The 17,501-nt window shown below is 41.7% G+C and overlaps 1 protein-coding gene across 3 annotated transcripts in view; it reads right to left on the bottom strand.

The window, feature by feature from the left end:
• Positions 1-17,501, bottom strand: part of GANC (glucosidase alpha, neutral C) — a 386,043-nt gene that overhangs the window by 121,625 nt on the left and 246,917 nt on the right. The window lies entirely within an intron of this gene.

The raw sequence follows: 17,501 nt of genomic DNA, 5'->3' as shown, positions 1-17,501 counted from the left end.
AGGTATGGAGAGGTATCTGTTTATGTGCTCCATGAATATTTGATCAGAATAATTATCACACAAATAATTGATTGAATTTGCCGAGTTCCAAACAACTGGTCTTTCACACAAGAGCACCCTAAACCCAAAGTGACTTCAACGCCCCTGTGTGGGCACTGGTGCCGCCTCGCACAGAGTACAGCAAGAATTCAATGAGCAGACTACATGAATCCCACCTAAATCACTCAAAAGGCACCCCCACTTTGCAGGAAATTAAACAAAATGATTCCCTTTCCAAAGCGGTTAACACATGAATCTCGCTGCCCTTGTAAAACAGCATCTATCACATTTAAAGTGATGAAACTGAATTCCCTTGTCACCACCTTGCTCGCACATAAACTGGAACTGTCTGGTAAAAACCAGAACCTGAGTAAATTTAGACTTCTTCTCAAAATATCTACTTTCAAGACAATGTTCACTATCAAACACACCTCTCTGGGAATGAATCTAAGATCAGGACAGCCATTCTCCCCATGTATGGCATGCTGCGTTATAATGTAGAGAAGTATAGATGGGTAACCATGAATTACGGGGATGTTTTTCACCAAGTGGATCTGAGTGACATGAAATATACAACAAAAGCAAAGCTTGCGTTGTCTATGATGTCACTCAGAACCCCGAGGTGAAAAACATCCCCGTAATTCACTTTTTAGCCATCTATAATTGTATGTTATGTATGCTCCCCAAAATCATCTGCCTGTGCTTTCAAGAGGAGTAATGAGCCAACACACTCTCCTACCTGTCCCAAATTAAAAACACCCACACCCACACATATATATGCATATATATATATATATATACATATATATATGTGTGTCTGAGCTCCTATCATCCACAACCACTATTATCTGTACATTCCTTATCCTTCTGAAGCTGTGCTCCCTGCATTCCAGTTATGAAATCTGTAACTCACCATTGCTACGTCATACCAGTATATTGTCACATTTAGAATGTGACATTCACGCTCTCAGTGAGAGCCATACATAACAGTACAGATACACCTCTTTTTAGAACATATTTGCAGGCTCACAAAACGTATAGCTTAAACACTCAGTAAAATATAAAGTTACTTTAATGGCCACTTGGTTCGGACTTTAAGTAATCTACAGAAATTAAAAAATCTCCGTAATCACGACCAGGGTCAAATAGGCACAATACAACACTCATGTTTCATGCATATTACAACAGCCACATACTCATTGTTTCCTGTCAGAATGTTACAACACAGTCTACTTCCTTATTTGCACCAGCAAACAAGCATAAATTCATGGCGGACAAAATAATTAGACAACCAGCAGCCAGGAATATGGGGCGTTAGTATCTGTACCACAAAACCAGTAAGCATGGGCAAATGCAAGGCAAGTGCTCTAAAGCTTCCTGCCTGCTGTGGCAAAATCTACTCCTCACATCACTACATCCATCTGGGCACCGCTTCCTACGAAACTGATGGAGTAATGTCTACAGAAAACAAAAGTGCAGAAAAACTGTCTTACCAATTGTACTACTGAATATCAACATGAAGAATATTGTGGTACAGGAATATCGAGGACAGACTATCGAGGGACAAAATATCGAAAGGTGAGTGAATATGGGCAAGTATAGATTCCTAACTCCACATCTATGTACCTTGGAGATATATATACTGCGTAGGTACAGAAATGCGGAGTTAAATCTAGAAAATCAATACTTACCTGTCGGTATTTGTTTTTAGATATTTTGTCCGCAATACTTGATATTCTAACTTCAATATTTAGTAGGCACATTGTCTTAACCTGAGTTCAACATGATATCCAAGTTTCTTTTCCCAGTTTCTTACAGATCTATGACAAACTTTGAAGCCTTATATTTTTACCCAACTTAGGTCTGACAGATGGTCAAAAGAAAAGGCCTCAGATAGGTGTTAAGGAATAATCTGGGTTTAATGTTGGTGCTGATGTGCCATTCTGTTTCCAGCTGTGTCTGATTAAAGAACTTTAGTGACTCCTTCTCAGCCACAGTGCACCTGACAAAGTAACTCATATACAGCAGATCTAGCGAAGGCTGCTTAAGTACTAAACTCTGATCTAATAAAGCGTGAAGAGGAGATTGTCTTAGGTTAAAGATGTTCCAAGGCATGTTGAGCAGCATACGGTCTAAATCTCCCATGAGTTCTGTGTCCCATGCAATAGAATCTAAGTACTTTATAGGATGTTATTACCTGCTGAATAATGCGGACGCTGCACCACTGTAGGTTTTTAAAATGTCTTCACCCATATGCAAATGCCAAACATCTGTCTACAAGTGGTTTGGCATTCATGCCCCAATTTACTTGATCAACATACCGTATTCCAAGGTATTGATAATCATATATAATATCAACAAACTAATTTTCAATAAACCATTGGTAATATCTGTTTCAGCCTTGAGAAGACCATCATTTTAGTCACTGAGAGATGTATCTGCAGTGAGTTATCTTTGTTCTACTGATGGAGCAAGGATTCAAGGAAAAGAAACTTGCTCGGATCAACCTCTCGTTAACATGTACTAACAAGTAGAAATAATAGATAAAAGAAAATTAACATACACATGACTTTCATACATGGGGGAAGAAGCTTTATGCTTGCTTAAATAACAAAGAATAATTTGCTACGTAACTGAAATCCCGCTTGAAACCCAAAATTGTCTTGCGCATGTGTGAATTAGTACCACGCAAATAACCATGTGAGAGGGAAACTCTCACGCATGTGTAAGGAGTTACTAACTGTAGGTCTCGAGGCACCGCGTGCCTGGAATATGCTTGCCTGGATTTAAAAAGAGCTGTTGCTGCTAATGCTTTTGCTTAACAAAGAAGAAAATAACATGGGATAGAGTAGAAGTGGGTGGTGAACAGTGATAATAACAAATTTGAGAAATTAACATCTGTTTATGATTCTTTTATTAATAGTGTGCATTTGGGCCTGATGTGCTAAGCCAAGGAAAAAGATGGCCGTTGAAACGTAACACAAGTTGAGTCTGCGCACTGAAGTTTTTAAGTGACCTGCTGACCGGATCATTGACAGGCTGCCAAGAACCAAGGTCAGATACCTGGGAACGCTCTTCAACTGTAGAATTAAATAGGGCATCAACTACCGAAGAAGCAAATACTTTTAACACCGAATATGAATCGAAAGGGTGGCAAGATATCTTAAACAGAGGGAATATACTGAAATTAACAGCAGAAATTCGAGCCTTAAAACACTTGAATTCATCAAACTTATTAGCCGTAGAATTTATTCCAAAAGAAAATCATAAAAATATCGAACAAACATTGACTACATGGCAGTAAGAAGAAGAAGCCCAGCTCATTATGAACTCTAATCTGCAATTCGAAGCTTGGGGAATTAAACTGTCAATACCGACAATACCACGCTATCCTGGCCCTTTGACCGTAAATTCTAACAACAACGAGAGTCACGGACCAGGCCAAAGAAAAAACAACCAGCAGGTATTTACAGTTCCACAGGGTGCAAAAGGTAGCAGCCTAAAAACCTCACAGAGGAGAGAAGTGCATAACGATCAGATGGCAGTGATTGAACCAGACCAATACAGTTGGAGCTGGCTGCCAGGAGCGTTAAGATTAGACAAGGGATACTGACCAACGGAAAAGCTAGCCGATAAGCTTGACTCAGGAAACATACATCTGCTCTCATGGAACATCGCTGGAGCAAAAAAATGGCTTGAAAACGGCTGCCACCCTAAAAACTGGGAAACATGTGACATAATAGCGCTTCAGGAGACATGAGCACTGGACGATTTACCCCTGGCAGGCTATATACACTATACAGTACCTGCAGTAAAAACAAAGATTCACAGACGGCCGAAAGGGGGATTTGGCAGTCTACATATCTACTGCATTAAACATCGAATCGGAACAGATTGTTCCTTCGGGCCCAAATATACAATTAATAAAACTCACCTCAGGCATCGTCGGCAGAACAAAAACTGTCCTGCTGATCAATACGTATGCACATCCGATGGCAAGGATAAAAACAGCCCATAATGCCCAGTTAATTGCTACAATTACAGACATAAGGAGCACATACCCCTTATGGGATATGGTACTGACAGGGGACTTTAATTCCAATTTAATATATACCCCGGATGAAGACAAGAAGCTAGTAGCTGACACATATTCTGGACTGTCCCGCTACAATACCAGCTGAAGAGAACATCTCCGGGCCCCGTAGGTCAACGCCTGGTAAATGCTTTACAGTTTCTTGGATTGAGATTAATAAACGGAAGAACAACGGACAACTTCCCACCAAAACATACATTCCATGGAGGAAAGACATGATCTAGACTGGATTATACAGCCATTTCATTAGCATTGATATCATTACTCTCTCATTTTTCCAAAGAGTACACAACAAGGCGTGATCATTCTTATGAGCATATTCATTTCAGCTTAAAACTAGCCAAACATCAGGTGAATCCTACAATAGAAGGAAGCATCTACACAATTGACCTAAAATGTCTAAAATGGTCAAATGAAACGACAGAAGCGCTTCAAACTAACAGAGGCTGATAATGGACAGTGAATTCGAGGCCCCAAATAAACTCCATGTATGGGTAAAATTCACTTCAGATCTTACAACATTAATGCCCAGGAAACAAAACCAGACTAAAAACAAAAAAAAAAAAAAATGAAATTAAACAAAAATTAATGGAAGGGGTGAGAGCCCTTAATGGCAGGGCAGAGGAGAAGGTGCTCCAGGACCTAATGGCATTCCTCAAGCCATCTTCAAGAACGATCCATCCTTCTGGAGCGAGCATTTATTCATGTTAATTAAAGAAATAGAGCTGCTAAATTGCATTCCACCTAATTGGCAAGGCTTGATAAAGACACCTATTATTAAAGGAGGAGATAGAACAAATCCATCGAACTACAGGCTAATCGCTCTTTTAGATGTCAAAGCCAAATATCATGCCTCACTGATCTTGGAAGACCTGAAGGAATGGTCAAACAATCTTAATCTGATTCCATTCAACCAAACAGGTTTCAGGCAAGGCATAGGGACGATCATGAACATCTTAGCTCTATCACTAATAGCAAACAAATGCAAGCGGAGTAAACAACAACTTCACCTATGCTTTATAGACCTAAAGGCAGCGTTTGATAGTGTAGACCGTCACCACCTATGGAAAAAACTGCGAGCCTGGAATATCCCTGAGAGTTGCTACAAGGAATACTGAAATTCTATTCTAATACATGGATAAGAATTAAGATAGGAGATGGCTCTAGACTATCCAGAAAGCTGACTACGACTAAAGGCCTTAAACAAGGTTGCGTATTGGCCCCACACCTTTTCAATTTGTTCATGTCTGATCTAGTACAAAGGCTAGATTGTATTAATTCCCATCCTCTGCAAATTGGCAAACTATTGCTTACACATCTCTCGTACGCTGACGATGTGGTGTTAATGATCAATCAATCAACAAAGCTTTATTTCGATATGAAATATCATAAAAGCACATTTACACATTGAAGCACAATTCATAAAAATACATTGAAGAAAAATTCATATAAAAACCTTTTTGTTACAATAAATATTTTAAAAGTATATTAAACTTTAACAGCTTTGTGAATATTAAGAGACATTTAATAAAATTCATCATATAGCCTTCTGCCTAATCAACCATGCCTAACTAAGAAATTTAGCCACCCCGCACACTATGGTGGTACTAACATCGGCCTTAAGAATTCTAAGTGCAACAGAGTGGTCCCTAGTTCCAAGCTGCAGGCACACAGGTTTTAGCCATTTCAATCTAGGTTTCGAATAGGCTGGGCATACAAAGAGAAAATGAGGGATATTTTCAATAACACCTAAACAAATTGGACAGTCCACGGGGGTCTGGTACGGGGGGTTCCACTTACTTGTACGATCACGAAGAGGAAGGGTGCCCAACCTAAACTGGATAAAGAGGGATCTATCCCTAGGCTTCGTAATAAAGTCTAGATAGGGCTCCAGGCGGGGCGTGGGCTTATGCTGCCGAAATTCCTCAGTCAACCTGCCTTGATTTGGGTCCCTCTGCTCCTGGTGATCGACCCATGCCCAAAAGGCTCTCTTAATTTCTGCCTTAGGTAACAGTGCCCCAGACTCCCAAGCAGTTAAAAGGCCTATTGCCAAAAGAAGCTTCTTTATGTTAACTAGCCATCCAATTTTATGAGCTCCTTGGAGATTCATGACCTCTCTTAGGCCATCAGCGTATCTAGAAAGCTCTGGGGTACGCCATAACCGCGCCCAATATAAAAGAGGATGCAAAGTGACTAGGTCTTTAATAGATCGCCGGCCCAAATCACTCAAAAGTGGCTTGGTTGGGGTGCCCCTCGGGAGCGATACAAGCTCCCTAAAGAACTTGTTTTCTGAGGTAACTAGCACATCTACACAACCAAAGCCCCATAGTTCTGCGCCGTAAAGGGCACAGCCTACAGCTTTTGCAGCATATATTTCCAGAGCTGATGCAATGGGCTTGGTAATAGATGCACGAAGTTCCCTCCCTAGTGCTCCTACTACCCGCCTATGATTTAACGCCATTTTGTCAATGTGAGGCTGCCATTTAAATTTGTCAGAGATTCTAATCCCCAAGTAGTCAAACTCTTTGACGCGCTCCAATGGCATCCCATCGAGAATCAGGGTAGATCGGGATGATCTACTCGGGTTAAAATAAAGAAGTTTAGTTTTAGAAGTATTAATGGCAAGGCCCCTCAGCTTGCAAAACAAAGAGAAGCGATCCAATAGCTTCTGCAGTCCTGCCGGTGTTTTCGATACTAGCAACGTATCGTCCGCATAAAGTAATGCAGGGACTTTATCACCCGCCAGAACAGGGGCGTCGGCATTGACTTCAAGCAAAAAAGAAATTACACCGTTCACGAAAAGCGTGAAAAGTGTGGGAGCCAATACGCAACCTTGGCGAACCCCTCTGTTCACGGGAATTTTATCAGTTTTTTGCTCCTGTGACCCCCATCTAATACGGGCATAATTACCATCATGCATACGAACCAGAAGATTCAAAATAGGCGGAGGAATCCCCATCTCCTGCAGGACCAGCCATAGGCGGTCACGAGGGACCAGGTCAAAGGCGGACTTCAGGTCAATAAATGCCAAGTAGAGACCGCCCTTGCCAATGGTGACCACCTTCCAATATAAAAGCGCCAGCCTGAATGCCTGGTCAATCATACTTGTACAGGTCCTGAAGCCCGCCTGGAACTGAGAAATAATATTTTTTTCATCCGCCCATGAGAGGACCCTCTCCAGGAGGACCCTGCCAACCAACTTCTGTCCAGTGTCTATAAGGCTAATTGGACGATAGTTAGCAGGGTCCCCCCTTGGACCCCTCTTGTAAATAGGAATTACTTCGGCCCCCTTCCAGGAATTCGGGACCGGCGAGCCTTCCAGCAAAGCGTTAATAAAAATCACAAAATAAGAGGCCCATCCCTCAATGTTGGCTTTAAATAAGTCACCCGGAATGCCATCTTGTCCCGGGGCCTTAGCGGATACAATCTTCTTAATAGCGGCCTCCACCTCTTTCTTCTCTATCCTATTAAATGAAACCTGATCAGGCTCAATGGCTGCGGTCCCAGCTTGGGGCCATAGACAACTCAATTGCTCGTCCCCTACATACAATTTCCTAAAGTGTTCAAACCACTCCCTATCCGTTATATGATTGGGAATTTGGTCTAGATCACGGCTATTCGATCTTCTCACTAAAGTCCAAAAAAGCTTGCCGTTCTTAGAGCGGCTCGCAATTTTTAGACTATCCCAATACGACTCTTCCCATTCCTTCTTTGCAACTACAATGGCCTGCCTATACTGCAGTCTTGACAGCCGGACCTCACCCGGGTTATTGGATTTAATAGCAAGGACCAAACTGTCTTTTTTCAATCTGCAGTTTCTGTTGAACCACTTCTGTGCTGGCTTAGCGCTCATCTGGCGCTTTTTGCTACGATCTAGAAACAAAGTGCCAATCAAATCTATGGTATCCACATACATTTTTGCTGCAGCAGCAGGCCCAACCCTATCCTTACAAGCTGCAGAAAGCCTGAGAGTCTGATCAATAAGAATTTCTGCAAGGATAGTTAATTTTAGATCACTCAGAATAAACTTGGGCCATTTAAGGAACCTATTACAATTAGATGGTAAGACTGTCTTAGTCAACATTCGCAATCCAGTGGTAGGGGTATGCTCCTTCCTATGCCACATTTTCAATTCTACTTTGACTGGGGACCCTGTTATATGTAGCTGCTCCCATTACATCAGAAGTCGTGCGCCCATTTACAGCTCTTAACCCAAATTCTAGTGTTAGAGCATTTATTTGGATGACAACCGGTAACCATCTCTTCACTGGCTTAAGCGACAGAGAGGGAATGCCCCATCTAGCATCCTCATCATATATTCCCAGGATGTCATCCGTTGCTAGTGGCTCAAATGAGCAATTAAGGTCACCAGCGACCAAAAGAAAAGAATCAGAGGGACAAGAAAGGAGCATATCAGAAGAGCAGAAATAATAGAGGATTTTGCACCCCCTTGGGTACCTCTAGCATATACGTTAAAGAGTTACCAGATATGATTACTCTTTGTACCCTTAAGAGAGAGTCTCATTACATCTAATGTAGAACAAGAATGATGAGTGATCTTAAGATTAAGTTCTACCCTGACCCATACCATGAGCCCACCAGATGGACGACCTCGACCTACCGAGGTAGCTGGTACAAAAAAACCGGAAAAGCCAGGCTTGTACAGCGGTTCAAGGCTCCAGGTTTCCTGGAATAAACACAGGTCATACCCGTCAATAAAATCATTCCAATCTGGAAGAGAAAGCTTATTACGCAAACCCGCCACATTCCACGAAACAAGCTTAAAATGACTGGGGAGACCATCGCAGGAGATTAAAGCACTTGGAGAATAATCCACATGTAGATCAGTAGTGTTATTAGCCCTCTGTGGTGATATAACAGGAATTGATCATTCAGGACCCGGAAGCTGGTATGATACAGAAGGACCAGAAGTACAGCAACCCAGGGGGAGCGGGGGACTAGTCAATACTCCGGCTCTACCCTGGAGTCAATCGACAGCCTCCAAACTACTAAATCGATTTTGAATAGAGGTAGAATCTAAGGATAGTAAAGGTCTATGCTAACCCCCTTGCGACAACCCCCTCCCATTACGCTGTACTAATGTCCTCCCATCCGTTAAAGATGTAAAATGACCAGGGGGATAAAAGTAGGTCAATGGGAGAGAGCGAATGGTTGCTCCTGGGTTGGGGTGTCTCCAGTTACAGATATACTCAACTATTTTAGGGTCATTGAAGTTGATCAGAATACAATCCCCCCTTTTATTCTTAGCCAGGTGACCTACCCAAGGCACCCTCCTAACCATGAGTATCTTGCACACTATTTGCAGTGGCAATGGTCTGTTTTTATTTTACCAATGGACAACCCTGTTCCTCAAGGTTGTATTCAACTTCATGCTTGCCCAATTCGGGAACCCCTGCTAAAATTACCACAAATGGACAGACTTCCGGAGGTACATTTGGGATATTTTTCCCCTTGGAGACCTGAGAAATAGAGACCCCACCATCCTCATTAGACTGGGATATATTATGCTGGAAGATTTGGTAGCAACAGTCGCAGCTGTACCCTTATTTGCTTCGACTAAGACTTGTTGATCTACGGTCAATGCTGGGAGATCTTTTGAAACAGCCAGGACATTTTCTCCTCTAACGTTATCCAGTGGTTGGGAAACCCTGGGGTGAGCATCCTTCTTTAGGGAGTCAATGATTCCCACAAAACCTTGCTCAATCCTTAACAGATGCTGTTCAATCTTACTTATTCTGTCCTCCACAGGGCGAAGGAGAAGCCTAATTATATCACATATATTGGTCAACTCAGGAACCATTCCCTCAGCCCTGTCAGCTTGGCTTGTCCCCCCGCTTGCAGCCTGATATACCATTCTGGTGGATGATGGATAGTCTAATGGTGCAACTATATTTGCTATAGCATCCATACCGGGCTGCTCCAATATAGCAGGGATTGGTCTAGGGTTTCTAAACTGACTCACGGCTTTCTGTTTCTTCCCGCCATTCTTATTCTTCCCACAATTAGTGTTAGATAGCCCTTGCTTATACTTAGGAATAGCCCCAGGGTGCCTCTCTCGCAATTGCCTGGCGCTATTCTCTGGTATTATGCTGGGAGCAGGCGGCAACATACAATAACGAGTCAGAAACCGTAGACTGTTCCCCCAAGGAAACATGAATTGTTCCACTGGGTAAAAAATCTGTAATCAGGGAATCTGATGTTGGGGATACAGCAATACCACCGTTTGGGGCTTGATGAACAGGCGACCGCACATTAGCAATATGTCCCATTGAAGACCTCCTGGCCAACGCAAGGTCCTGTGAAACTCGACGTTCCAATATCGTGATCTCTTGATCTATGACACAATTTACCTTAGTGATGAACTGGTCCATAGTTCCAGTAAGATTAGCATTGGCCACTCTGCCTCTAGCATCTTTAGGTGGCATGGTGGAACCAGCAAGTCAATTAACTAAACTTGAAAACGGTATACTCGCAGATCGAGCCCCCAAGCAAGGCGAAAGAGAGGTGACCCGTCCCGTCCTTGCACCGTCTTGAACGGGCTTCGCCCGGTGCGCGCCCGCGCGCGTCCCGCGAGGGGGAGGTTAAGGTGGTATAAACCCCGTGAGGAATGGGCGGGACCGAACCTTCAATCAGCAGGCAGGGGCGGAGGCAGGAGGGAAGAGGACACAGCTGGTGTAGGAAACGGGCTGCTGGTCCTCGCAGTCCCGTGCGCCAAAGTACAATCCAAGTTCAACTGCTGCGAGCGGCTCCCGCGAAGCGGGGGCCGCGAGCAGTTTTCAATCAGCAGGCAGGGGCGGAGGCAGGAGGGAAGAGGACACAGCTGGTGTAGGAAACGGGTTGCTGGTCCTCGCAGTCCCGTGCGCCAAAGTACAATCCAAGTTCAACTGCTGCAGTGATGTTAATGAGTTTAACTAAGATCGGTCTTCACAGAGCTTTAAATGAAATGTCAGATTATATCTCATCTAATAAATTAGAAATAAACACATCAAAAACAAAAACAATGTTGATTGGCAATCACCGGAGAAGCAAACAGAACATCTGACTCAATGGCAACCAGTTAGAGGAAGTAAAAAGCTACAAATACCTGGGGTTCTATATAGACAATATACAAAATCATGTAGAGCAAAAAACGTACATGAGACAGAGAACCAGTGCACTTACATTTGCATTCAGACAACTAGCAAAGCAAAAATTTTGAGTGGTCCATCATATAAACCTCTGCTAGCGGTGATGGCGGGCAAAATCCTGCCAACACTAACGTATGCCAGTACCGCTCTTCATGGCAAAGACTCAGACCTTTTAAACCGACTAATAGTTTCTACTTATAAAAATGTTTTCCAGATACATTGGTCAGCCTCACCGGCCCAGGTTCGTCTTGAATTTGGTCTCTTAAACGAAACTATAGGGAGAATGTATACCACAATAAAGCTTTGGTATCGGTTGAAACTGAACGCGGCTACCTCACCAATTAACAAAGCCCTTTGGTCTGAAGTGGACGAGGACAGAAAATCACCATACAATCAATAGCTGTACAAATCTTTGATAACAACCTGCACGACCGATTTATGGAATAAAAACTTGCCATATCAGTCCTTCAAACAAGAAATAAACAAAGCAGCAAAAATCCATTCATCATTGTTCGACAAAAACATCTTCAGGCTAAGGTTGCATGCTTGGATGGTGATTAATAACTATAAGACTCTTGCACCAGCACCTTACTTGAATATGACATTCTCAATCTACCTGAAGAAATAATTAATGGCAATATATTTTGGGAAGCTACAGTCGACAGCGGATCAGCCTACCTGGGAGCACACAGGGCCTAAATCATGTCGACTTTGCGGCAACCATAAAGAGGATTTTATCCATATAAACTGAATATGCAATAAACTCTACAATGCACGAGTCACTTTACTCAGAAAAACTTTTAATGCCAAAGGTCTCAGGACCTGCAGAGCTGCAATATTTTCGGGGCTAAATCTATCTGACCCACAATTGAACTGCAAATTGATTAAATTCCTTAATGTCTTTGACCAGGCCCTGAAAACTGATTCTTTAAAAAGCCACCCCGAAGGTGGTAACGTTTGACTCTTTCAAAATACAGTGACTCAAACTTCTAAAAAATAGAAAAATAAATCAAGTTCGTTGAAAGGGTTAGAACTCTGCCAGAGCTAATGGACAAGAATCTGGAATAATAATTTTAATCAACTGTGTATTATATTTTATGAGCTACACATTGATGTAAAGTCCTAACAACTAGCAAACATTATTTGAATTTTTAAATGTCTTTTATATTGTTAAGGTTTTAATTGACCAAACAATATAACTAGTTTGACTACTACTACTTTGTAGAATTACATAAAATTTGTATCTAATCTGTTCTGTGAATGTGTGTGAAAAGGAAATGGTACGAAAAGAATGAATACATTAAATTGGAAGGGTTTACTAAACAAAGAGTTAGTTAAAAAGTTAAGAATGACCGCATGAGGTGATGACAACTCTCCGTGCCTTCATCCTTCCCCAAACTGCTGCTGTTGGAGAAGAACAGAGTGGGAAGATTCAATACTGAAAGACAGCCTGATTAAATTGAAGATTTGCAGAAGAATATCGAGGAGGAAGAGAGTGTAAGAGAGGGATGCGCTCCAGTGCGTCAGGTTCTAGAGAAGCGTAGTAAGTATAATCCTATCCTGCACCTGTCCCATAGTCTTTGTCTCCTGACTCTCCACCAATCTTTTTGGCCAGGGGTTGGGTTTCCCCATTCGGTAAATATATTTCTGTCTTGAATTTGCATATCTTTTGCAAAGAATGAATTATTGTGCCTTTTGCCTCTTCATCCATCACTCCTAATGCATTCAAGTTGTTGAACGTGTCTGTATTTTGAATGTAATTTGATAAATACATTTTTCTCTCCCATGAAAGTTGATGGAGTTTGCACTGTGAATCTGTACAAATGAGCGTTCATTTTTTTAATCTTACCTTGAGTCTGTGATTATTTTATTGAAAGTTATAAGACAGATTAATGAATTTGTTAATATCACCACCAAATACTCGACTAATGGTCCATTGACCAAAGGAAGAGTGTTAATCTGTGAAGGTTAGTTAGACATTGACTAATTCAGATCAAAGTGAAACAAAACTTGACCCCCTATGAAACAGTCAGGAAACTTGAATGTGTATATGGGCCCATTTTGATTATATTATAGTAATCCCCCAGCCACTATGTATTTAATCTTTTAAGCAGTGAAGCATGGAAATGTTGAAATAGTAATGGTTTTATGGATGAGTAATTGATTAGCACTTTTATACTGACATACTTTTATTGTGTTTATAGGCCAATGTATTGTATTATACTTTTTGTGAATTCTTTGTATCTATCTGTATCACGAATTATTGGATTGTGCTTTGATGGTTTTAAATTTTAACCGAATAAAGCAAACTTTTGACTTTGACTTTGATTATATTGTTGATTGTGAAATGTTCATCCTGGCCTTTCGCTGGATCACAACTGCTGGAGTTTATTTAATGACCTTAGTACCCATTTCGGAGTACGTGAAATGATAAGCATATGGTATGTATACGCCATGTCCAACATACAAAGAGAAAATAATAGGGACGCTAAGATGCGCGCGTTTTAATCCATTATTAGTTATTTTTCTGGGTAATAGCTGTAGTGTCCTCAGGGCTGGGTAACAGATCACAAGGGCACCGTTATTAACTAAGCTTTATCATACCTGCCCTTGCTAATACATGTTTTCTCTTATTGGGGGAGCTTATCGACACCCATGCTGCGATGCCCTATGTCTAATGCCCAGTGCCTTCATCCTTCCCCAAACTTCCTGTCCAGTTTCTAAGACAGGAAGTGATGTCTAGAGTCTTGGGAGAACCAGATCCTGCAGGTTCCTAGTGTCTTCATCACACGACAACAGCCACTGAGAGTTCAATAACTCATCCATTCATGTGCCATTTCTTTTATTAGGTGTATCAATGGTAGAATGCACTGCTTTAATCTGGAAGGCAACAATCTTCGTTTGTTAATTATATATTTATTTCGTTTTTCATCACAAAAGACGGTACAAAAGCAGGAACACAGAAATAATTCCTACCACTAGATAGTTCAATATACCACTGACATGTCACCTCAGACAACAAACTCTAAAGTATGGTCTCCAAAAGTACATTTTGTACCATACCTGCACCAATATATGACTCACTACAGTAGCTGCAATCAAAGGGGAAAGCGTGCAATCCACTCAGTGATGCACTTCACAATATGTACCTTCCAACTCTGTTGAGAGCAAAACCTGCCAACATTCTTCCAAACAACTTTCCATTTGCATTCATTAAGACTAAAAAGTTGTAATTTGCTGGATTACAGGTGTTACCCTTTTTGAGGATGGGTTACAGGACTAAGCCTTCTACATTGGTGGTATAGCTCCAAATGTCATAACATTAGAAAATAACACACATAGGACATCATTACGAGTTGGATTATATCCCCAGGACACAAGGGTTTCCGGGCCCAGAATTATCGAGTCTAACGTCTTTGAACCCAACAATTCCGGGCCTGAAGAAATCAGGCCTGTAAGAGTTGCTGCAGGGCAGGAGCTACCGGCAGCCGATGCCTACTTCAGCAGTCTAGGGGGAGCAGATAATGTTCTTCCTGGACAGTCTCAAGTGTTAACTTCACAACTGTACCCATCTGAGCCCTCGACTGGCAGTCCTGCAGGCAGAAAATGTCTGAATTATTTTTGTCAAATGGTGAAAAATTGCCCAGTAAAGCACTGGTAAATCCAGGTCCGAGCAGTTACTCCTCGGTTAGGGGAAAACTTTGAGGTGGAGAAACTGGGCGCTGATTTAAATTCTCCCTTTCCTCCATATCTCTGCCGCAAAGTCCAACCAACTCGTACTGAGGACCGGATCACTTGTCACAGGATCATCCTGCTGAGGAATCCAGGAGTGTGCTCCTCACACTTTTAATTCAATCAAGAGTGGACATTGATAACTCCTCAATTTGAGTCTTATTTGAAATTCTGACAATTCTAAATAAGGTGAACATTTCAAGCCTAAACATAATTATAGTCTAAAATTACAATACTATTTTTTGATGAGCGTGCAAATGAGGCATGCACATCAAAGCCTGAGCAGCAGTCATTTAAGGCAACAAGGCCAATAGAATCTATCTTATAAGCAAAGAGCTCGCCCGCGAAGGGTCCTTCTGTGAACTGATGCCAGTTGTCCTGGTATACGATAGGCCGCGATAGGCGAAATGCTTCTGTTGCTCTCATCTTCTGCTATAAATAGATCTGTCTTAAAATTGCCACCAAGTATGGCTAGATGTAAGACTTGTTTTTTTGTTGTAAATCTTCAAACCCAAACTAAGAGATCACCTATTAAATCTGCCCTAACATTGCATGATTTGGTAATCTCAATAAACTCTGATGAAGACACAAACTTCTCCTTGTGGAACTACAGTTGCCTTGCTGCTGACCTACAATGTATAAAAGCATCACTTGCACCACGCAAGCTGAATCGACCTCAATGTATAAATCCATCACTTGCACCACGCGAGCTGAATCGACCTCAATGTATAAATCCATCACTTGCACCGCACGAGCTGAATCGACCTCAATGTATAAATCCATCACTTGCACCACGCGAGCTGAATCGACCTCAATGTATAAATCCATCACTTGCCACGCGAGCTGAATCGACCTCAATGTATAAATCCATCCCTTGCACCGCACGAGCTGAATCGACCTCAATGTATAAATCCATCACTTGCACCGCACGAGCTGAATCGACCTCAATGTATAAATCCATCACTTGCACCGCACAAGCTGAATCGACCTCAATGTCTCCTTCGTTTACGAATCAAACCCTACTGCTTACTACATATGTATATGCCTTAAATACCTTACTATCGTACTGCTGCTTGCTATATATGGTCAATCACTGCCTACTACAAATGCCTTAGGGTTATACTGGTGCCAATCACAACAGTATATAGATTTTACTTGCCTCATTGTTGAATATATTATTTAATTTCTGTACCACATGCAGATGTTGGGCAGGTGTGGTACCAGTACACCACTATCAGAATATTGTCTTACATCAGGTCCTACATATTGTGTACAAAAATATCACTCCATTGGGGTTAATAATAGTAAACCTACATCCAATATGACTGTACTGTTATATTTAGGACATGGTATTTATTTCGGGCTATTTTTCTGTATACAATATTCTAATATTCATCCATTGTGCATGTTCTTAAGCTAATTCTATCTGTTGTAAAACACGGTCACTCTTCAGACAGTAGCAGTGTTAGATCAAACATTTAAAAAATATTAAATAAAAGAGTGATGCTAGAAGCATACGCATAGACCAACACTTCTGCAATTGTTGTAATTAATTTGAAGGCTGTACAAAAAATATTCAGGTCATCCTAAAGATTAATAGGAAGCATTGTCTAGCATCTAAGACCCCCATTCTAGGTCCAATGTAAATCCCCATTGAGGTGCAAGTTTCCATTTGTGCCCTAATCCGGATCATAACTCAGGCATTAACTAGGCGGCCCGCAGGTAACAACCTCGCACTAACAGTACAGGCAGACCAGTTGAAATGATCGAGCTCTTTGTAGATGCAGCCCAGTTTTGGTCTGTATATACGACAGGACCAATGCTCAAAAAGAAGTAATACGGCTGCACTTTTTAAAGTACGCCTTAATACAGGAGCAGATTTAAAACTTTTCAAATTCACAAACATTCCCAGTAATAAGCGTGGAAAGCTGTGCCAGTTGCAGGATTCCAGGGATACTACTGGGAATATCATGGGACATCTCCCCGGAATCCCATTAATCCGCTGTGTAATTCTAAATAGTTTAGATTTACACATAGGGTAATAAGGGGAATAGAGAGTGATGTGCAAACTCACACTTTTTTTCTTGTTTTCATTTCTGCAAGGAAACCATTTCCCCCATGCCGAAAGCCCTGGTCTTCATTGGTTCCCTTTCCCATCCTGGAAGAGGAGTTCTTTTTCCAACTATTTCTACAGTGGGAAAGATTTGGGAAATTTGTGGAAGCCCCCACATATGTACAGGATTATGGTCTTTCCCAAACTTAAAGGGCTACCCACGCCTTGCTACACCCATTTTCCACCTCTTGCGTGGAATTTACAGCAGCGGATTTCTCTGCACTTCTGGTGGAGAAACCTTAAGTAGTAAAATCATTAAAGCCTGCCAGAAATAATTTTGGGAATCCTCCAATCGTAAATGGAGGTATTTTTGGAAGTTAATGGACATTTGCGGCAGAACATACATTTATTAATTAGCCCCATACAGTGGGCAAGT

This window comes from Triturus cristatus, chromosome 9 (assembly GCF_964204655.1).
Source record: "Triturus cristatus chromosome 9, aTriCri1.1, whole genome shotgun sequence".
Classification (NCBI taxonomy): domain Eukaryota; kingdom Metazoa; phylum Chordata; class Amphibia; order Caudata; family Salamandridae; genus Triturus; species Triturus cristatus.
The sequence above is the reverse complement of the archived record's forward strand: the minus strand, read 5'-3'. Positions and strand labels throughout refer to the sequence as shown.